Below are 24906 nucleotides of genomic sequence, written 5' to 3' on the forward strand. Positions count from 1 at the left end.
AGATTTGAGGTCAGGCTATCACCAATTGAGGATTGTTGAGGGTGATATTTCTAAGACTGCATTTAGGATGCGTCATGGTCACTTTGAGTTCACAGTGATGCCATTTGGTCTGAATAACGCACCTGTAATGTTCACGGATTTGATGCATAGGATTTTCACGCCACACTTGATAAATATGTGGTTGTGTTATAGATGATATTTTGATATATTGAAGGATGAGCAGTCATAGCTGCATTTAGGGAAGTTTTGTCCACCTAAGAGAGCATAAGTTGTAGCCAAGCTCTCTAAGTGTGAGTTTTGGTTGGATGAGGTTGCATTTTTAGGACATGTTATCTTAAAGGATGGATGTTCAGTGGATCCTGCTAAGATTCAAGCGGTGCGCGAGTGGCCAATACCAAAGATAGTGTGTGATATAAGGAGTTTCCTTGGGTTAGCTGGTTACTATCGAAGATTTGTAAAGGATTTCTCGAATATCTCGAGACCAATGACTAGCCTGATGAAGGAAGAATGTAAGTTTGTTAGGAATCCAGAGTGTGAGGAATTTTTTTTTTTTTGAAGGAAAGGTTGACTACAACACCTGTTTTGGCTCTACCTGATGAAAGTCAGCAGTATGATGTTTATAGTGATGCTTCGAAATTTTCGTTAGGGTGTGTATTGATGCAAACGGAAGGTCATTGCTTATGCTTTTAGGCAGTTAAAATCATATTAGGTGAATTATCCAACCTATGATCTTGAATTAGTTGTAATAGTGTTTGCTTTGAAGTTATAGCGAACTACTATGTATGGGGCAACGTGTAAGTTGTACACGGATCATAAGAGCTTAAAGTATATTCTCACTCAGAAGGAGTTGAACATGAGGCAGAGGAGGTGGTTGGAGTTGATCAAGATTATGATCTGAGATCCAGTATCATGAAGGGAAAGCTAATGTTGTTGCTGATGCATTGAGTCGAAAGTCGAGTCATTCAGTTAATGAAGGTGTTGCCAAGTCAGTTATGTGTCGAGTTTTAGAAAATGTATTGAGAGGTACTAGAAGAAGGAGGGTTTAAAGAATTGTTGGGTTCTTTGTCAGTTCAACCCTCAATCTATGATGAGTTTAAGGATGAAAATTAGAAAAGATTCGAGAGAAGATCCAGGATGGTCAGGTATCGGATTTCAGATAGCCGATGATGGAAGTATTCGATTCAAGGAGAGGTGTGTATACCAAGTAATAGAGAAGAGTTGAAGCGGCAAATTAATGGAAGAAGTCATAGCTCACCTTATTCAGTACACCAGGTGTGATAAGTTGTATAAGGACATGAAGCAAATGTTCTGGTGGCCAAACATGAAGCGAGAGGTAGCAGATTCGTGGCTAAGTGTCTCACATGCAAAAGGTCAAGTTTGAGCACAAGAGGCGCAAGGAAGGTTCAGCCCTGGATATTCCAGATGGAAATGGGAATTCTATATCAATGGATTTTGTGTCTGCATTACCAAGAATTAAGGCTGAAAATGATACAATTTGGTAGTGGTAGATCGTTTAGCTAATCAGCAACTTTCATTCCTATGAAGAATACTTGGTCAATGGATCAATTGGCTAAAGCATATGTGAAATGGGTGGTAAATATCATGGTGTGCCTAAGGACATTGTTTTTATCGTGATTCACGGTTCTTATCAAATTTTGGTAGAGTTTGTAGAAGGCTTTGGGAACTAATTTATTATTGAGTAAAGCTTTTCATCTGGCTACAGAGGAAACAGAACGAACAATTCAGACTTTAGAAGATATGTGCGATCTTGTGTTATGGAGTATCAGGGTTCGTGGAGATATTTCTTGGATTTGATAATTTTCCTATAACAAACAGTCATCATGCAAGTATATTGGTATGGCTCTGTTTGAGGCTTTATATGGTCGGAAGTGTAGACGTCCAGTCTGCTGGAATGATATTAGTGAAACTGTGGTGCTTGGAGCCGAATTCCTCAAAGAGATGGCGAAAGAGGTGAAAGTGATTCAAGAAAAGATCAAGGTTTTAAGAGTTATGCTGATTTGAAGCGAAGGGATGAAGAGTTTCAGGTTGGGGAAAAGGTATTGTTGAAAATATCTCCAATGAAAGGGGTGATGCGATTTGGGAAGAAGCGAAAGTTAAGTCCAAAGTATATCGGGCCATATGAGGTGTTAAAGAAGTTCGAAAAAGTGGCATATAAGTTGCATTTGCCAAATGTTTTAAGTCGAGTCGATGATGTTTTCCATATATCTCAGTTAAGGAAGTATATTTCGAATGTGTCTCATGTGCTGCAACCTGAGGCCATTGAATTAGATGATAGTTTGACTTACGAGAAAAACATGTAAGAATCCTTGATAGTAAAGTTAGAAGTACTCATACTTAGGATGTAAGATTAGTCAAAGTATTATGGTTAAACCATCATATTGAGGAAGCAACATGGGAAGTTAATGCGGATATGCGCAAGAAATATCCGGCGTTGTTTTTCGAGGTTAGTTGTCGAGTTACGGGGTCGTAACTCCTTTTAAGGGGGGTAGAATGCGATAGAGTTTCGCGCTTCTACTATAGTTATGCATTTTAGCATATTTTTGAGTCAGTATATGCATTTTAGACATGAGCATTTGAGTCAGAAACTACAATTTTGAATTTTAATCCGTTTTTGGAAAGTGTTTATGACTTTTTGTCTTAAGTTTCGAGGTCGAAACTTCTTTTAAGGGGGGTAGACTGTAATACCCCATATTTTTAGTATTTTTTTAAATAATAAAATATTTATTTTATATTTATTTTCTAAAATAAATATTTTAAGCAAAGGGTATTTTAGTATTTTCAATAATTTTTAATTATTTTGGCGGGAATATGGCGCCAAAATTGAATTTGTTAAGGTTTTGGTATTAAATCCTAGTCAAAAAATTTCAGAAAACCAAAAAAAAAAAAAAAAAAAATTTTTTTTTTAGGGGCCATATATTCCTACGGGATTTATGGTGAATGGAGGGAGTTTTTTTTCCTATAACTTCCAAATTTATGATGGATGTTACAAATCTTGGTTTAATCCCCTAATTTATGGTGAAGGTTACAAACTATTTAATTTTTGAAATTAAGTACTACCTATTCTACTCCTATAAATACCCCACACCTTTAGTCATCTTTTCCACACAAAAACTTTGAAGAATCTTAATTTCTTACTTCAAATTCTTCTTTCTCTTCCTATGTATTCTAGTTTTATATTTCTTATTCAAGTTTCAATTTTCTTTTGTTTAAAAAAATATTTTCATATTTCTTACTCAAAAATATTATGCTCATGATAGATCATTATGTTTAAATTCATGATTAAGTTCATGTGGTAGATTGCTTGTTGGTTGGCTATGAGAAAGCTCAAGTAATAAGTAAGTGAAGATACTAGTATTAGTTTGTGCAAGGTCAAGGTACGTTATGTAGCTAGATCTTTTAAAACGTGGTTTATATGATAAAGTTGTTTATTGATTTTATATTGGTTGGATTGGTTTAGAAATTTGGTTTGAAATGGTTAAAATATTTATTATTCACTCTTGAAAGTGAAAAGAAGGAATGATTTTATCAATCATTTCATTATAGAAGTTTTGTTATCTTTTGGAAAAATTAAATTATTTTTACAAGGAAAGGTTGATTGGTTTTTATGAACTTTGAATGTTCAAAAAGTTGTTTATGAGGAAAGGAGGTTTATTCATGACTTAGAAGTCATATTATTATTATTTCGCTTGATTAATATCAAGAGATTCAAAGTCCACTTGTTGGCAATTATAGTTACCCCTTGATATAGCTCCGTGATGGGATGACTAGCTTGGGGGGTGTGCACACTTAGCAAAATAGAAGGGGTGATAAGAAGAGGAATTGTTTTCAGGATTATTTTTAATCCAAGTGGTTTGGAAAGAGTTTGTTCTTAAAAGTTATTCTTGAATTATTATTCAAGTGTTTGGAAAGAGTTTGTTCTTAAAAGGTTATTCTTGAATTATTATTCAAGTGTTTGGAAAGAGTTTGTTCTTTTTCTTGAATTATTATTAAGTGTTTGAAAATAGTTAATTCTTAAAGAGTTATTCTTGAATTATTGGTGATGGAGTTTTCGAAACGAAAAAACTATTATGAACTAACAAATGTGTTACTTATCTAGTACATTTCATACTCAGTTTATACTGATGCGTATTTCCTTTTTCCTATTTGGCTTTGCCCTGTTTACCTTTTTGGTAAGCAGATTTGCAGGTGAATTTTGGATGTGCATGAGAGCATACTAGGAACGGGATCTTCACCTAGATTAGAGTGTTTCATTTATTTTGAGTATTGAGACAATATTTACTTTTATTAATAAAAAGTATTATTATTATTTTTGGTTAAAGTCTTCCGTTGCAAGTTATTTTGGTTAGTTAGTAGTTGGTTGCCGAAAGCGTGTTAGTCACGTGACGGTAATACTCCTAAATTACTCAAATATTATTTATTAAATTATTTATTTAAAAGTGAGTAATTTGGGGGTGTTACATGAGTTCTCAACCAAACAACATTCTTAATCAAAGGGTTTTCTTTTCCTTTCTCCTTGTTTCTCTTTCTTAAACCCTTTCTCTTTCCCCTTCATGAACCAAACGCCCTCTAAGGGAATGGGGAGTTAGGCTCTGTTCTTTTGGACTGAATAAAGGAAATTCAGTTCAGATCCAATCAGTTCAGTTCTTATCAAATCAATTCAGATCAGTTAAGTTCAGACTTATTCAGATCAGTTCAGACTACAACTTATTGATTTTTTTTTATTATTATATTATTATTATTATTATTATTATTATTATTATTATTACTATTACTATTATATTCTTATTCTTATTATTATTGTTATTGTTATTATTATTATATTATTATTATTTTATTATCATTGTTATTATATTATTATTATTATATTATAATTATTATATTATAATTATTATATTATATTATATTATTATTATTATTTTTGACAATGTCACTTTTAAGCTTTTTGGAGGGTATTTTTTAAATTGAACATAAAATAAGGGAGCGAGACAAGTGATAAAAAGAGTAATTTTTGGTGAAAGAAACGAAAGATAGAAAAGTAATACTCCTTGCGATTTATTTTGTTGTTCCTATTTTGAATAGTTTTGTGAGAGGAAATTGGTTAAAGTAGGAATAACTTTCGAAACGGAGGGAGTATTACTTTTTGGTGGGTGAATAACTCCAAATAAATAAGTTTAAACAATGTAGCAATGAAAAAAAAAGAACATTTGAGGGAAATTTAGCAATCAAAAGAAACTAAAGGAATAGCCTCCCCTCTCTTTTTCTCTCTCTCAAACCCTAGCCTCCCCTACCCCTTCTTCATCAATTAGGGGCTGCCATGGATGTGTTCATCCATGGTAAGCCCCTTTTTCCTTTTTATTTTCAGTTTTTAGTTCATTTTCTTGTTTTGTTCAATAAAGTAGTCTCTTTTTATGAGATTCTCTCAAACCCTGTTATGGGGTTTTTAGTTTCTGTTTTTGAAATCTCCTTCTCCCCTATGAGAGTTGTGAGTATAGTTCTTTTGTTTTTAGGTATGAGAAATTATTCTCATTGGTTGAAGTTCGAGACTCAACATGAAGGTATTGAAATCTCGGATGCGGTCAACCTGACTCGATCAAGAATGTTCTCCCCAAACTATATTAGAATGATAGGCTTCCTCATCAATATTTGCTTGATTAAGCAAATATAAGGGGGTTGTGTTGTATTGTTCGATCTGGTTCATTGTAGTTTCTTTAAATTCAAATTTGATTCAGTCTTGTTTAATTGTATCTTGTTTTACTTCAATACCTATTGTAGATGCCGTTTGGCCTTCAATTAATGAAATTTCTCTTTAAAAAAAAAAGAAACAAAAGGAGTATTCTAAATTTCCTAATAATCTTCTTCCATACGATCTGCAACCTCATCATTTTCTTCCACCTCATCTTCATTATTTTCTTCACCATCAGCTTCATGTGCATCATTCAGTTTGACATCTCTCCAAATGAGCCTTGCTAAGGGTTTTCGTCTTTCAAACATGGAAGCTTTTTGATGGTCATTAAACATTCCAACGTCAACACTTCCACAAACACTTGCTTCATGTTGCACAATTGGTATTCCAAGCTTGTGCATTTTTAGGAAATTATGAAGTGTGCAAGTGGCAACATAATAGACATCTAATACTTTTCTGACATTTGTGGCATATTATGAAGCACTTTCCACCTTTTCTTTAAGTGACGCATTCAATAGACATTATCAGTGATAAATGTTGATAGTTGAAATGTTCTAGCATCCCTTTAGGTGGGCTCTTCTTATATTCTGGTATGTGGTATCTAATCAAGTGAACCAGAGATATGAACCCAACAGTATTCGGGTATCTGGAATCCACCAAATAATATTTTCCTATCATTGCAACGACAATCACATTATCATCCATGACTGTTAAGCTATGGAAGGAAAATATATACATTTACCTAGTGGTGGATGCAGAAACTTGAATTTGGAATTAGTTAAAGCATCCCTCCATACAGTAATATCATGAGTACTTCCTTCTCATCCCACATGGATAAATGTGAAAATTTTATCAGAGGAACAACATGCCATGACATTCCAACTTTTAGATCCCATGCGATTTCTAAATGGTACACCCTCAGCATCATTTATACAAGCTTTTATCTGGGTTCCATCTATAGCTCTAATAGCATCATGTTCAAATTTATTGAATAAATAAATGCTATTATAATTATAGTAACTATTATTAAGGCAATATGCATATAAGTTACAAAATCTACATTGACAATGATGATACTATTTGAATGTTTACCTTGAAATAAGGCCAATAGAGTGAGCTAGCTGCTACTTCCGGAGACACTTTTGATAGATCACAATGCAGTCTAATGATATCGAACGACAATATAACCAAAGCATCTAACACGCTCTAAAATACTTGCATATTATAGATATGGAATGCTTGAATGTATCTGCAGTATCACGGTACGATTGTCCTTTGGCTAATATGTACAAACAAATGCCTACTTGCTCGGCTACACTTATGATATTTGCCATCGACTTAACAAATTTCTTTCACGCATTAAGTTCACTAGTTGTACAAACATATCCCTATCAAGTCTCAATTGCACTTTGCAATTTGTGGCATTTTCATTTAACAATCTAAAAATATATTCAGCACCACTTCCCCCATTTCTCTCCTAGGCTGCCTTGTTGATGATTCCGATGATTCACTTGTTTCAAGTGATCTCCTTAATTCTTCTAAAGCAACAATCATAGATGCACGTTTAATATGATCATCCATTCTACATGTGACAAAACATTTAAACATAAGTTTCACATCCAACCAAATGACATACACATTATATTATAAAATAAACACAATATGTTTTATCAAAGTTTGGCACCAAAGTCACACAAATTCAAACACACAGATCAATGTTCAAATAAAATAAATTAGACATCCAAGCATAAGACCAACCACCCACCAACAAGCTAATCAAAGCGATATGCCATGTCCAAACCTCCTTTTAGATAATACCACCTCTGATCATCATTCTGCAGTGCTAAGAAACTATCAGCAAGTTTATCATCACTCAAGTACTTAATAACATCCACAAAGTACTCATTGCCTCGCTCCTCAACCACTTCCATATTTGATAGAGCATCACTAACCAATTGAGCATTTGAAGGCGCGAGAGCAATGGATGAACCAATACCATCCCCCGATAGTAACTCAATAATATTGTCGAAACTAACTTGCCTTCTTTTGAGTTCAGAAGAATTAATGGTCTCTTCACTTTGATGTTTGTGAGAGGTGGTGGGTGTCACTTTTTGCACAACTGATTTTGGGGGGGGAGGGGATTTACTTTCTTCACAAGAAATGACAGGTACGCTACCTCCACTCAAGTCTTCATCAGTATCTCCGGACCCTTCATTTATGATAGTTAAGTCGGCCTCCGTCTCTTTAGAAAAAAAGTTTGTTCCCTTGGCCATTCCTGGAGTAAAACAACCACCAACACCTATATAGTATTTTCTATAAATGTACTTAACTGTCTATTGGTAAATCAACTATTATTGAAAAATGGGAAAAATAAAGTCGAACTCAAATATAGCATTAAAAAATTAACGGTTTTTTCACCAGGTATCCATGTGGTTTTTCAAAATTCATGGGGTACCGCTACTTTTGAAAAAATACACCAGGTACCCTTACTATTTCAATAAAATTCACGAAATGTCCTTAATGACTAACAATATTATGTTTCTGTTAGTCATTAAGGGCTTGGTCTCCTGGGCATAAAACAGCTGAACTGAACTGAATTGAATTGAATTAAACTGAACTGAATTGAATTGAACTGAAATGAATAGTGATATGTGAGAGTAAAAGTATTGTCCAGAGCTGAACTGAACTGAATTGAATTAAACTGAACTAAACTGAATTGAACTGAACTGAATTGAAAATAAGGTGGGGAAAACATGCCCTAAGGTTAATTAACCCCCTTAACCCTAGTTAAATTCTAACTAGTATTTGGGCTTGGGCGTTGCTTCGGGTTGGTATTGTTTTTCAAAGTTGATATGCATTATTTTCATTCCCATTAAAATATATTAAGGAAAACTCAGCATTTAAAAGGGACAAATACAATAATATAGACAATTAAAGCATGATTAAAAGTTGGTTGAGATGGTAATTGTGTCATGTATAATAGCAAGAGGTCACAGTTTAAATCTTGTTACAAGCTAATTTTAATTTTGCTAATTGACATGGCTTATGTACACATTGGACAATTCTAATGGAGTAACAAAGATGCCACGTGATGTGCATACATTGTCACGCGTGTCTTTTAATATATTTGTATAGATTAGCCTAAAAATTAACTAAACATTAACTTCTAAGCCTATAATAACCCTAACCCCCTAACTCAAAACCCTAACATAACCTTAAACTCGTAACTTCAAACCACCACCACCCCACCACCACCCAACCACCACCATCTCCCTTCCCCCTCCTCCACACCGTAGCCTGCAACCCGTAGCAAACCCCCACCCCCGCAACACCCCCTCCCCCACCCCTGCAACACTCCCCTTCTGCCCTCCCCCGTAGCATCCCTCTCCCCTCATCGACAAACATCAACAACACCGACAACAACAAGAGCAACACAACCGTTGAAGTTCAATCAATTCAATTTGTTGAAGTTCTAAAAGTTGCATTCTTAATTCAATTAGTGGAAGTATAACTCCAAAATTAAAACTCCAGAGCAAAAAAAAAAAACAAAAATGAAAAAAATGAAGCAAAACTGCTTAAAGAATTTTGAGTCGGTGGAATTTGCGACGGAGAATTCGCTGGTGCAGCCAAATTGGCGTTGATTCACATGCTTTTGCACACCAGAAGATGCACATCTGATGACGATGTTGTGTTGGATTACGCATAGGAGGAAGAGGAGTGGTGGAGCTTCATTGGCGCCATTGATGAGCTTCAGGAGAGAGGAGAGAGAAAGTAGGGACTTTGATTATGAGTTAGGAAAGGAAGGGGATGGTGGGGTTGCTAGGTGTGGTGGGAAAGGGTCTGCTGCGGCCTGCGGGGGAACGGGGGTGGGGGTGGTGGAGGAGAGATGGTAGTGGTTGGGTGGTGGTGGGGTGGTGGTGTGGTTGGGTGGTCGTGGGGTTAGGGTTTGAAGGTAAGGGGTTAGGGTTAGGGTTAGAGTAGGGTTAGAAGTTAGAATTTAATTAGTTAATTAGGATTTAGTTAGGGTTAGAAGGATTTAAGTGGTTAATTAGGATTAATGACTAATGAAAACTTAACACCGTTAGTCATTATGTGCATTTCGTGAATTTTATAATAATGGATTTTTTTAAAAGTAAGGGTACCCCATGAATTTTGAAAAACCATAGGGGTACTTGGTGAAAAAACCGAAAAATTAACTTAAATGTCAAAGGCAATCAAGTTATAATTGAGCCACTCAAAAAAGAAATCCTAAATAAATTCACTATAAGATTTTTTAAAAAAAAATCCTAAAAAATAAACATTGACTATAAGATTTAGTACATTTATACTGAAAAAAAAATTAAAATCAGAATCATATCAATCAAATATTTTATCAATCAATTCACAAACACAATTAAGTATTACATCAAAATGAAAAATTCAAGTGAAATGATTTGTTTAACGCAAAAGACTATGTTAATACAACATTAGAAATCCTAAATAAATTCACTTAGCATTCTTTTATCATCCATCAAGTTAAATTTCAAAAATCTAAAACAAATAATAAGTAAAAAAAATGATAAAAGAAGGGTTAGTGGTACAAGATTAACCTACGAGATTTAACCAAAAAATGTTAATGTTCAAATTTTCACCCCGTTGGAACATTTATAGGGTAATGGGTTTATTATGCTCATATGGTCTTATACTAGAAGAGGAGGAGGTCTAGTATGCAAAAGATTAGAGTACACAAAGTTGCAAGTCACGTGGAAAACCAAGGGAAAAACAGAAGACTGGTCGCGGGTCGCGACCTGGGGGTCGTCGTGGGTCGTGACCTGGGCCTCGCGACTCGCGACGTGTCTTCTGCCTTGGAACGTGAAAAGATGCTTTGACGGTTTTCAACCGTTGTGATGTGTACGCTATCTGTTTAATGGCTATTAGGATCTTTAAATCAGTGGATTAAAGATCCTTAATCAGTGATTAAAAGGGGGGGGGGGGTTATGAAAGTAACCACTCTAATCTATGAAGGGTATTATTTCTATATAACCTTTTTGATTCCTATGAGGAGAGAGTTAGAAGAAAATCAGAATTTTCAATACTCCCTAAACTTCTTGCTTTGCTTAAGAGAAACTTTTGCAAACTTCTATTGAGTGTTCTTCACAAACTCTAAACACAAGTTCTTGTTGATTCACTTAGAAGATCATCTAAGTGGATTGTTCTCTCCATTATATCTCATAAGTTATTTCGTGGTAACCCGGTGATCCTAGAGGGGCGAAATTAAACTACTAGGAAAGCGAAATTTCCGTGCCTTGGAGTGGGATATCCGGTTCTCTCATTGATCACACCTAACAATCTATTAGTTTAATTTTCTTTCTTTTCGGATATGGCTCAATCACTCAGGGACATGACTATGAACTTCCAAAAATTGGATAAGTTCGAGGGGGTGGGTTATCTTAGGTGGCAAAAGAAGATGCATTTCTTGTTGACTACCTTGAATGTGGTGTATGTTCTTTCAACACCCATGCCACCACTCCCAGTGGATGGAGAGGAAGAGTCTATTGAGACTACAAGGAAGAGGATAAAGTGGGAGAATGATTACTACATTTGCCGGGGTCACGTTCTCAACTCTCTTACCGATCCTTTGTTCGATCTCTACCAAAACGTGGAGAGTGCAAAGGAACTTTGGGATGCTCTTGAGGCCAAGTACATTTCGGAAGATACTTTAAGTAAGAAGTTTCTTGTTAGTAATTTTAATTCATTTAAAATGACTAATGATCGGCCTATTGTAGAGCAATTCCATGAAGTTCATCACATTTTGAACCAAATAAGATCACATGGCATGGTGATGGATGAGGCAATATAATTGCGGTTGCCTCAATCATCGATAAATTACTAAATTCTTGGAAAGATACTAAACATTTCTTGAAACATAGAAAGGAAGACATGTCCATGGAGCAATTAGGAACTCATCTTCGTATTGAAGAGGGGGATCCGGGCACAAGATGGGGTTAAGGATACTACTCCTAGTATTCCTAAGTCTATCGTGAATTTGGTAGAATTGTTGTTAACCTCGGGAAAGACTTTAACTCTCTGAGATGTTGTTTAGGTACAGGAAGTTAGGAAGAATCTTGTGTCCGGAGGACTTTTGAATAAGTTTGGTTTTAAAGTTGTTTTTGAGTCGGATAAGTTTATTATTTCCAAGGGTGGTATTTATGTTGGACAAGGTTTCTTTTGTAATGGAATGTTTAAATTTAGTATTAATAATAAAATTGCTACTAGTTCTATTTACATGCTTGATGTTTCTTCTCTATGGCACATCGTTTATGTCATGTAAACTATCATAGATTATATGACATGTCTAAAATGGGTTTGATACCTCCTTTCGATTTAAAGTTAGAGAAGTGTAATACATGCATGCTAAATAAAATTACAAAAAATCCTTATCCTAGTGTGACTAGACAAACGGTTTTGCTAGAATTGGTGCATAGTGACTTGTGTGACTTTCATAGTTCACCTTCTTTGGGAAATAAAAAATATATTGTAACTTTTATCAAGGTTTTGTTACATATATTTATTATTTACTAAAGATGAAGCACTAGAAAAGTTTAAGACCTTTAAGACCGAAGTGGAACTTCAACTTAATAAAAAGGTTAAAAGACTTCGGACGGATAGGGGTGGTGAATACTATAATCCTAGTTATTTTAGTTCCATTTATGTAATTCATGAAACAACCACCCCATACTCACCTCAAAGTAATGGTATAGCGGAAAGGAAAAACAGGATCCTAAAAGAAATGGTTAATACTATGCTTTCTAATTCGGGTCTTAATGACGGTTTTTGGGGTGATGCAATTTTAACTGCATGTTATATATTAAATCGAGTTCCTAATAAAAGGAATAAAACTACCCCTTATGAACTTTGGTGTAATAAAAAGCCTAATCTCAATTACCTTAAGGTATGGGGTTGTAGGGCAATTGTCAAATTGACGTAACCTAAAAGGAAAACTTTAGGTGAAAAAGGAATTGATTGCATTTTTATAGGCTATGCGGTACATAGCAAAGCCTATAGGTTTTATGTCATTGAGCCCGATGACTTTGTCTCTATCCATTCCGTGATAAAGTCAAGGGATGCAATATTTGATGATACTCGATTCTCATCGATTCCAAGACCAAAGGACATGATACCTAGTACTAGTTCCAGTGTTGTGAAGGACATTTCTAATGATCATGATACTACAATACCGAAAATTAGGAAAAGTAAAAGAATTAGAAAAAAGAAATCTTTTGGACCGAATTTTCAACTATATTTAGTTGAAGGGTCAAGGGAGTCAATTTCGACTCAAATTTCATATTGTTACAATATGGAGGAGGATCCTAGGACCTTTGATGAGGCTCTGAATTATCATGATTCTGCTTTATGGAAAGAGGCAGTGAATGATGAAATGGATTCAATAATGGGTAATCATACTTGGATTTTAGCTAATTTACCTCCCGGTTGCAAACCCCTAGGTTGTAAATGGATTTTTGTAAGGAAAAAGAAAATCGATGGAACCATACTAAAACATAAGGCCCGGTTAGTGGTCCAAGGTTTTAGGCAAAGATATGGTATCAATTACTTTGACACTTATGCTCCGGTAGCTAGAATAGCTACTATTAGACTTTTGATAGCATTAGCTGCGATTCATGGTCTAGTAATTCACCAAATGGATGTAAAAACTGCTTTCCTTAATGGCGAATTGGAGGAGGAAGTGTACATGAATCAACCTGAAGGGTTTGTGATCAAAGGTCAAGAAACTAAAGTTTGCAAATTAGTTAGATCTTTGTATGGTCTTAAACAAGCACATAAGCAATGGCATCAAAAATTTGATGAGGTTGTTTTGTCTAGTGGGTTCAAAATAAATCAGTCCGATAAGTGTGTATATAGTAAATTTGATAATAACGGTAAATGAGTTATAATTTGCTTATATGTTGATGATATGCTTATATTTGGGACTGATTTGGAACAAGTGGAAAAAACCAAAGTCTTTCTCTCTTCTAGCTTCTCCATGAAAGATTTGGGTGAAGCGGATGTTATTCTAGGTATTAGAATAATGCGAGGGAAAGGTTCTATTTCTTTATCACAATCTCATTATATTGAGAAGGTGGTCAAGAGGTTTAATGAGTCAAATTCAACTCATTTTGCTACTCCCATGGATCCTAATATTCACTTGGTTCCGAGTAGTGGTACTCCTATTCCATAATTGGAGTATGCAAGCTTAATTGGAAGCTTGATGTATGCTATGACTAGCACTCGGCCGGATATAGCTTTTGCTATTGGCAAGCTCAGTTGGTATACTAGTAATCCTAGTATGTTGCATTGGCAAGCATTGAGAAGAGTGTTAAGGTACTTGAATAAGACCTTGGACTATGTCATAACTTACAAAAGAGTACCTTTTATCTTAGAAGGTTACTCGGATGCTAGTTGGATTTCCAATAAGGAAGATTATTCATCCACTAGCGGTTGGGTGTTTCTTCTTGGAGGAGGTGCTATTTCATGGGCATCAAGAAGCAAACATGTATAACGGATTTCACTATGGCATCGGAATTCATTGCTTTGGCTTCTTGTTGTCAAGAAGCGGAATGGCTAAGGAATGTGTTGAGTGAGGTTGACTTATGGGTCAAACCTATGTCATCTCTTGTTATCCATTGTGATAGTGCATCAACCATAGCTAAAGCTTATAGCGAAGTGTACAATGGCAAGTCAAGGCACATTGGAGTTAGACATAGCTATGTACGGGAAATGATAAGGAATAGTTGTATAACTATTAATTTTGTTCGGTCTAGTTTGAACTTGGCAGATACATTTACTAAACCGTTGTCAAGGGAACTAGTGAACAAAATGAACAAAGGGATGGGTCTTAAGCCTATTGATCAACCTATGGTGAAGGAAAACTCTATTTGATGTCTAATACAACGTTAGATCTCAAATTCAAAGAGGATAGTACTTCTCTAGGAGGTTAGGAGCACTTTTTTAAATACATCCCGAGGTTAGTGCTTGTTGCTACAATGTTAAAGAGGTTGAATTTATTCTTAATAAATCTTTGATAAAGTGCTCAATTGTAGGAGCATGTTCGGAAAGATTTACCTATATAAGCTAGAAGTTTGGCAACTTCACCAAGTCTATAGGCTTGACTTGGAATGCTTATGAATGGATATTGACACCAAGGCTTCATAGGTTCGGAGGTTAAAGAACCTAGTTTATGTTTATGTGTATTAGTATCTTCAATAATTTGTAGTGGTTATTTGATGCAAAGTTTTGTCTATCATTATATTCGAAATTATTGTAAAGATTACTTTTACTAAATGGAAATTCAATCGTTAGATATTTCCATGATGCATGAACATGGGTGTTTGTGATTTATAGCAAGTTGGAAAACTTTTCACCATTAACCTATGAATGGGAGGAGGATTGTTGGAACATTTATAAGGTAATGGGTTTATTATGCTCATATGGTCTTATACTAGAAGAGGAGGAAGTCTAGTATGCAAAAGATTAGAACACAAAGTTGCAAGTCACGTGGAAAACCAAGGGAAAAACAGAAGACTGGTCGCGGGTCGCGACCTGGGCCTCGCGAGTCGCGAGCTTCTTCGCGAGTTGCGACGTGTCTTCTGCCTTGGAACGTGAAAAGATGCTTTGACGGTTTTCAACCGTTGTGATGTGTACGTTATCCGTTTAATGGCTATTAGGATCCTTAAATCAGTGGATTAAAGGTCCTTAACCAGTTATTAAAGGGGGGGGGGGGAGGTTATGAAAGTAACCACTCTAATCTGAGAGGCTAGAATTTATGTTTGAAAAAAAAAGCAGGCACACATCATGTGCATAATTTGCTAGTTAGGGTATAAGTGACATTTATGTCTAGCATTATATGTAATTGCTCGTATATGTCATGTGTAACCTTTTATGTCCAGCAATTATATGAAAGCCTTATATGTTATATGAAACTTTTATGTTTAACATTATATGTGATTACTCTTATATATTGAAGTGTAATCTTTATGTCTAATATGTGATTGTTCGTATACGTTATGTGTAACCTTTATTTATAATCCTATATGTGATTTCTCATATATGTCATGTGTAACCTTTTATGTCCATCAATTAATGATAGCTTGTATATGTAAGCCTTTATATCTAGCATTCTATGTGATTGCTGGTATATGTTATGTGTAACCTTTATGTCTAGCATTATAGGTGATTGCTTGTGCAACGTCCTCTTCTAAACATCATTATTAAGTTATTTAATTAATCATTAGCAACATATTCTAGATGTCAGCTCATTAGGGCCTATTTTCTTCGGAATAAAACAACTGAATTGAAATGAATTGAACTGAACTGATTGCAACTACATTGAATTGAACTGAACTGGATTGAATAAATTTATAATGATAAAAATATATTAGAAATTGAACTAAACTGAACTGAACTGAAAATAAGTTGGGAAGAACAGGCGCTTACTGCTGTATTTTCCATATGAAAAAAGTACAAGGAAAACATGATTTCATAAATGAAAACATAGTATATAAAGCATAATTATCCATCATTAAACTAATTAATGAAAACTTAGTTACCATACATAGTATGACATTAACTTATATTACAACCAAAATATAAGCTTAGATACTAATATACTAGAGGTAATTAGGGGTAGGGCTGGTTTTTAGCCCCCAAAAAAAGTGGCCTATTTTGAGCCAAAGCCTCGGGACGAGTTGGGCCAAAGCTTCAGGCCCAGTGTGCTCAATCTCACTGATTTTGTTCTTGGAGCATGTCTTGGTGGGAGTAGTGTTCATAATTTGTGATCTTTCAGGTATTATAAAGTTCCAAAAGCTCGAGAATGGACACTGGATATCATAGGTGTGTTATATGAAACGATATTCGGATAAGCAGTGAAGGAGATTATATAGTTTAGCTAGGGAATTCTTATGGCATATTATTGATGTATCGTTTTGGAGACTTGTTTTAGATCAATTCATTACATATATAGATATTTTGAGTTACTGCATTGTGGGCCTAGATCGATATATAAGTTTCAACTACAAATAAATCTAATAAGAGGTTTATTTGATGTTAATTGAAATTTATGAATGTTAAATATGATTTACTAGTAGCTCGAAAGTGCGGGTTGTTATAGATATGAAATTGTGGAATTTTACTTTGATTCATTGCTAATACTAATTGCTAATATATAGTTAACATTAGTGGTCATTTCGGTATCATCTCTTTCATCCTCAATAATCATATTATGTAATATGATGCATGCTTTCATGACATCTCCAACTTCACTTTTTTCCATAAACAATGTACTGGGTTGCGACACAATAGTGAATCCCTTTTGGAGCACCCTGAAAGCTTGTTCTATATCCTTCCTTGCACCTTCTTGATGATGTTGAGTAAATAGATATATTCTCTCACATAGCATGTTTGGTCGAGGAATGGTTTTGATGAAAATGGACCATTTTGGATAGATATTATCTCCAAGATAGTATCCTATGTTGTATCTACTTCTGTTCACTACTACAAAAAAGGCCTAAAAAACGGTTGAAAATGGCCTAGGAAATCGGAATACAACAAGTCTCCATCTCACAGGCGATTTAGGCTAAGAGACCGGTTATAATTAAGGGTGTCCATGGGTGGTTAACCGTTCTGAAATAAAATTTTGATTTGGTAACAGGGAGTATTGGTTCGTTATTTTTGCGAACCGTAACCGTTCAAATCGGTAACCGCATAAACGATTTAACGGCTTTTCAGTACGGTTTTCCGGTTATCCTTCAATAGTTACTCAAGTTTTATCAAATTTAATACCAAAATTCCTCTATAAAAGACAATCATATTTAAAAATATTCTGCACCATACAATACATATCTCAAAGTTCTAAGAAAAAACAAGCACAAAAAACTTAACTATTACAAGTTGGTAGTTCATAGTGAAAGTAGTTCACAACCATAGACAGTAGTTCACACTTCATAGTAAGTGTACATAGGCACAGAGTAACTATATTACAAGTTGAAGAATGAAGGAGGCTTTACATTTTGTTACTTAATACTTATGGACTTACGTTTTCTCACATAAATCAGCCTATAGACTCCACACTCTACACTACTTTACTTACTAAATTACTGCATTTAATAAGAAAAAATTTAATTAATATAATTATTATAAAAAATCAAATAATAATAGGATAAAATAAATTTATTCCGTTTTTTAACCGTTTTATAAAGAATCATAATTGTAACCGTACTATTTTACCGTGATTTTTGCTGGTTAGGTAACCAAACCGTTCAATCCCAAATTTTCCAGTTCAGTAACCGCCTATTTTGATCGATTTTTCGGTATGATTTTTCGGTTCCGGTTTTTTGTAAATGCCCCTAGTTATAATACCTGGTTTCGTTGTTTCTTTGGGAGACTAGTTGATGGGTAAAATCAGTCTCTTAGATAAGTGTACATATACCATGAAAAGAGGTTAGGAGACCAGTTAACACTTATAGTTAGTCTCCTTAGCTTACCCTTTGAAACCGCTTATTAACCACAACCGGTGTCTTAGGTGTATTACACGTTTTTTTAATTATATGTAATTTCGCCCATATTTGTAGCTCCTTGTATATGCGCTGTTTTTAAAAAAAAAAAAAATCAATAAACAGACAAAATAATATTATGAAACAAAAAATCCTGCTTGCTTTATTCATAATGTAAAAAAAAATTACTAGATTTAATTTATATACAAAATCAATTTCACTTGTCAAAGCATAAATTTCTTTAAATAATTAATATCTTAAAAATAAAGTTTCTATAATCTAGTGCTATCTACTAAAACTAAAATTCCAAAATAATCAAATAATATGTACAATTGAAACTTGAGCATTGTCTTCAATCTCCACCGTCTCGTGTTTGATTGTTTAAATATTTCACCCACATATCTCTAGCTCGTCAATCATTTCTTGAATAAATGATAGGAATCCTAGGAAAGTACTACAAAATCATTCCAAATAAGTATATATATATATATATATATATATATATATATATATATATATATATATGTATATGTATATATATGTATATATATGTATATATATATATTTTATAAGTTTCACAAGGTTGACTTTTTGCTGCATATTATATGGGTTAGGAATTAAATGAGACTAACGCAGACATATATAATACAACCTTATTCATTAAAAAGAAGTACACAATAATATTCAAGTAGCTAAGCTAAGATATAAAAGCATGACGAAAGTAAACACACTGTATAACAAACAACATGCAGAAAGTACAAAAGCACAATGAGGGTAACACAAAGCAGGATAAGAACATTGTCTATCATACAGTATAATTCACAAGAATATTACAAAGAGAATCACCCTCTTAACCCCCAAATCGAAGTAGGAAGCATGTTTGAAAAGGGAACGACTACAACAAAGTTCGTTAAGCCAACTTACAAACTTTACCATATCATCTCATAAAAAGAAGACCAGTGATGAAAATTAGCCTCTATAAAAGCTACAAATATGCACGAGAGAGATATAGGAAGAAGGTAATATATTGAACCAGCAATATTTTGAAAGACAATACAATATGAATTCTCAAAACTAGCAAAAATTATCCTGAAGAGCAATACCAATATCCTTTCTCATCAACTTTTGGCCTAGGTGAGGATTTTTCTTATTCTAAAAGGGTTAAATGCATAAAGCAATAAATCAATTCCCAAAGATATTTAGCATAAGATCCTCTTGATTTGATCACAAAATTCTCTCTATCAACATTCTCATACATTATATGACCAACATCTCCAATAAATTACTCCAGACTCAAGGCATCCATTGTACAACCGAGATTCTTTCCAAGTCAACAACACAGCCTAACATAAGTTGTCCTCTGCTAGAAGGACTTCCCTGATTTTACTCATTTTCGCCTCTAAAAATTAATAAATTTGGGTCAACCTGATCATTTAACCAGTGAAACAATGGACGAGGCTTTTGATTCGGTGGTAAAATCTTGTAAGAAGCTCAGAACACTTGCGTTTTATGATTTATATAGAATCTTGTATACTTTTCGCACCCTTTGTGCAAAGGCTTTTCGGAATCAACTAACAATTTCTCAAACGCAAAAGGATTCTCATCAAACTTATCATGAACTTTCCGTAACATATCTTCTAACCTATCACCCTCATCAATAGTAGGACCTTCCTCCATACTTTCTCCAGAAGAACCCTCCTTATACTCCCCATGCCAAATCCAAACAGTATATGTTCTATCAAAAGTCGATTTGTTTAAATAATTAAGTATTTCATCTATTCTTTTATGTAAAAAATTATGACACCTGAAACAAAGACATGGTAATTTAGTACGACCTACAAAGTTCTAAATAGTGAATCAATACATTCCTTTACGTCGGCCATATATTCGGGATCACCTAGTTTTGAATTTGATATCCAATGACCATATCTATACACCAACAATTTTGACATATCTAAAGATTTATAGTGTATTTACGTATGTGCACAAATTCATATACATGTAATCATAGGCCTTGGGTCCTTATTTCTCCAACCTAACCCATCCTTCAACATTTAACCTCACTAGTGAATGCGTAATTGTTTATCAATTTCAAGGAAAAATTCAACCGCCTCTCCATAGAGTTCTCCAACTACACGATGTATATATATATGTTTATATATATATATATATATATAATATATATATATATATATATATATATATAGAGAGAGAGAGAGAGAGAGAGAGAGAGAGAGAGAGAGAGAGAGAGAGAGAGAAAGAGAGAGAGCACTGAGGGGAATGTTGTGCCGAATTTTTCCTATAAAATAGTGAAAAAGCACACATTCACATCCTAAGTGAGGTTAAATTTACCAGGACAGTACAAATGGGTACTAGGTCAATGCACGATGAATATGCAATCAAACACAAAAGTGGAAAATTTTGCTTACCTAATTAATCCACGTATAGACAATGCAATTCAAGGTGCTAGCAACAACACAAGCCATACCTGAAATAAACAATAAACACATAAAACAAGTTAAATCGTTAAATGATATTGAGGAGTGAGCTATGAAGTTCCTGGGAGGACTTTAAAGAAAAATAAAAATCAGGTTACTAGTTGTTTGTTGGTTAATCAAAATATAAGAAAGGATGATTCCTATGGTAATAAACGATATCAAGAAGAGAACCTCATAAAAACTCGTGATGACAAGAGAGATCCTGAATCTTTAATGGATGTAAAGTATGAGGACGAAATATAAATTATTATCTCATCTTGGGCCCATATATATGGACTTGGCGGGCGATAACCCATTACCCATAGATGCTGATTTGCTGCCAAATTTAGTTCCTGGATGCCAGCCACCATAGATTGCTTCCTTACAAAGTCAGACGTACTCTTGGAATAAAGGAGTCTACAACATTAAGAAGGATTGATAGAACACTTCCCCCTCATGCTCTTGGTATGTTAACTTTTCTGTGATTCTACCTGCTAGATGCTTAGTTTTTTTTGTAATTGTACTTAGGTTTAATTTTGTCTTCAGGCAGAAGTAGGCAACTAGAGGGTTTGGTAGCTGTCATTGTTAAGTTACGCAAAAGAATTTCCATTGCAAAAGTTGGTCTGAAACGTGGTGTTCAGCTAACAACAAGTAGGAAAATGGCTTAACATCAAACAATGGTATTATGATGATGGAAGCAAAAATGCTTCAATTGCATCAAAACATACAGTTCAAATCATTAACATAAACCATTTAAAAAAATTGTGTTTTGGTTGATTCACTCACCATCACACAACAACTTTCCAACAATTTTTGTCAATTCACTCACCACCAAAAAACAATTTTCCATTGCCTTATAACATCACTAATTTATGATTTTTAGAGCAATTTCTAGTGCATGAACAAAATTAAGCTAATTAGCTCTCAGAATTACAAATAAGAGCAGGAACAAAATAATAGAAAAATGGGAAAATCATCATGAGAAATTACTAAACCAAATAAACCAACTATTCGCATAAAAAACCCTAAAATTATACCAAAATTCAGTTTTCAATTTAAGTTGTAGAGGTACTCAACTTCACGACTGTATACTTGTATATATCGAACCTTAAAGCAATAAAGCAGCCACACAATTTTCCCAAGAATCATAAAATAGTAAATTCGAAGCACCTAAATATTACAAAACTGTATTGAAGAAAAGAAGATAACAAAACTTAAGTGAGGGAGGCGCGACAACCGCTCTGCAGTGGACGTGGCGGCCACCGGTGATTAAGCAAGCGGAATAAAGAGAAATTCGAGTGGTCACCCATGATGGATTTGATGGAGCTGCGAGTGGTGAATTGAATCTGTTAATGGAGATTAACAATTGGGAATGACGAATTCCAGTTTTAAAATTGCGAATTGAATTGAGAATTGAGGTTTAGGTGCAGTTGGGAGAATTTGGATAATGGGGAGTGGTGGTTTAGTATTTTGGGGTTTTGGTAATGGTGCGCCGTGCGCGGCTTCGAGTATGGCGGGATTGAAAATGTTTTTTAGGCTTCTAATTTTTTTCAGGCTTCCATACTAAATGCATGATGCAGTATAAATGTATAAGGAGTAGATTTTTTAGATACATAATAAGGATTGGTGTGTTATTTTCCTAGGAACACTATAAGAGGGGGGTGAATTGTAGATGTAGAAATAAAAGTAACTTTTTGCGGAAATTTAAACTTAAACGAATAAACAAGCTAGAGGAACACAAGGGATTTTTACGAGGAAAAACTTCTTGGGCCCAACAAGAAGAAACAACCTCGACCACTAGGGATTTTAAACTCAACTCTTTCACTAATTAGGCCAAACAACTTTGTTACAACCTAATTCTAATCTCGAGCCACACCTTGAGTTCCTAAACTCAAGTTCCTGAGCCACTGTTCCCTTAACAGTAGTTCCTCTCAACTTCACTCGAAGTTTTCTCACTCTTACAGCTTACTCAAAGCTTCTCTCTTACAGAACTTCACTCAAAGTTCCCTTACCCCAAAAACCAAAATACAATTGATCGAAATAAGCTTAGTGGAATTAGAGTAAGAAAGCAAAGAACAAATGGCTATTATGAGAGAATGAAGGCACTGACACTTAATTAGTTAAACTCACTTAATTACTTAGTCAGACACACTTTGGAACTTATTTAGACTTCAAATTTATAGTGACTAACACAAGAACGTGGGAGTTAAAATCGAGTTCATGTAAATCCATTAACCCATGATGTTCCTTCCCCTAAGGAACACGTTCCTCATCATGTCCCATGATCCCATTTTGGACGTGGATATGTTTTAGCCACAACTCCTAAAGATTTGGAGTTTCTTGAGCTTTATCCGAAAATCAGTTAAACATCAAACAGATTTATTATTAAAATGAATTTTAATCTTTAAGAAAATATTATCTTTTAAATAAACTTTCATAAAAACCGGATAATATTTTCTTATCTTTTTCGAAAAAAAAATCTTTTCCTTAAAAGATTTTCTATTAAAATGATTTTCACTTAGGTAAAACAGATTTCCTATTATTTAGGCATGACTTACTCAAGTTCCTAATTGTACCGTTGTGCACCTTCACGCCTAAGTCTAGTTCCTTTTATATCAAGTTCCTTTAACAGATTCGTTTAGTGCCTTTGTTTTGTTCCTTAGAAAGGAACAAACTCTCATTCTCAAATAAGACTGCCATGTTCCTTACCATCCTTACTTTGTTCCTTTACAATGGAACTAGAAAATAAAAGCCTTGCTTTTATTCTTCTTGATCCAATGCTTGCTCCAGTATCAACTTTAGAAACTTCTTTACTTAGCCTTTGAAATCCTCTCTTGACTTCTTCCTTGACTTCGTATTCTCCTAGTTCCTTTATTGATACCTTAAAAATCATACACTTAAATAACTCATTAGTTCACTACTTAGTTTGCATCTTTGTTTCTTTGTCATCATCAAAACTAGGGTTCAACAATTTCCCCCTTTTTGATGATGACAACAAAGGTACAAACTAAGGAAATAACAAATAATATAAGTGAATGAAGACGATAAAACAATAAAGAAGAAAATGAAAAAAAAAACAAAATTAAGTAACTTACTTAATATTTGAATTTTGATTTTTCATTTACCTTAACCTATTTTTGATTTTTCATTTACCTTAACTTATTATATTTTATATATATATATATATATATTTTTTATTTACAGTTTGTTCCTTAAATCTTTTTCCCCCTTTGTCATCCTCAAAAAGAGTATACTCTGCGTGTTGTGATGAATTGGTTATAACACCCTAAGACCATAAGCAAGCACCAATTTGGTTAAATTAGAAGTTCAAAGAGTAAACTTGCTCAAACATCAATCACATAATACTAGCCATTCCAAGGAAGAAATTATGCTAATTATTTAGAAACATAGACAGAATAGCAAAAGTCATTGATTATATAGCACTTGTTCCAAAAAAAAAAAAAAAGAAAGAAAAAGAAAAGAATAAACAAAAGTCTTGTTCCTTGAAAAGGAAACAAGAACTAAGAACTAAGAAAGGGAAGGGGAATGGTGTTCCTCAACAATTCTTCTTCTCAACCACATCCTCCAGTTTCTTCATTACTTCACCATGATTGACACCAACTCGTTCCTTCAACTCCTCCAAGGCTAGGGCCATAGTTCCATCTTCTTTTGTTGCCAATCACCGTATCACTTAGAATCTTCATAAGACTCAGCATTTTGTCAGTTTTAGCATCCAAAGTCCAGTGAGGTGATTATAGAATTTTATCATGTGTTGTGCAGGAAGACAACATCATTAACCCAGCACACAGTCATCCGGAGAACTTGTTCCTTACCCTTGGAACCAGAGGCAGTAAGTAGGTTTGGTGTGAGGAACTGAGAGGTTGGTTGAAGGCTCATCAGTTCCGGGAGTGGAAACAGATGGAGAAGGTTTGTAAATGGGAGGAGAAAGGTGGTGTTGGTGGAAGAGTTGTGAGGTGGAAGCAAAAGGGTTAGGTCCAGTTATCATCCTTAATCTGTTCAAAACTGGAAGGAACGAAAAGGATGAGGGGAAGGTAGAGGTTAGTTTTGTGAAAGGAACAGAAAGCTTTGGAGATGTTGGTGGAGTGGGTTCCTTGAGAGTAGGGTGTTCCTGTTCCTCCGCATCAGAAAGGACTAAAGGGGAGTCCTTGTTGGAAGGAACAGAGCAGAATGAGCAATTTTC

At 34.5% G+C, this 24906-nt stretch overlaps 1 long non-coding RNA gene across 2 annotated transcripts; it reads right to left on the minus strand.

Moving 5' to 3' along the window:
• Nucleotides 1–18403: 18403 nt before the first annotated feature.
• Nucleotides 18404–22284, minus strand: LOC104903600 (uncharacterized). Of its 2 annotated transcripts, none has more exons than XR_008967614.1 (2): nucleotides 20658–22284; nucleotides 18404–18671 (listed from the first exon to the last, which is right to left on the minus strand). It is a non-coding gene; the product is annotated as an uncharacterized LOC104903600 (long non-coding RNA). The 2 variants fall into 2 exon arrangements; XR_007269807.2 differs by having other exon boundaries at nucleotides 18404–18682.
• Between the last annotated feature and the right edge of the window lie 2622 nt (nucleotides 22285–24906).

Source organism: Beta vulgaris, chromosome 9 (assembly GCF_026745355.1).
Source record: "Beta vulgaris subsp. vulgaris cultivar EL10 chromosome 9, EL10.2, whole genome shotgun sequence".
NCBI classification, from domain to species: domain Eukaryota; kingdom Viridiplantae; phylum Streptophyta; class Magnoliopsida; order Caryophyllales; family Amaranthaceae; genus Beta; species Beta vulgaris.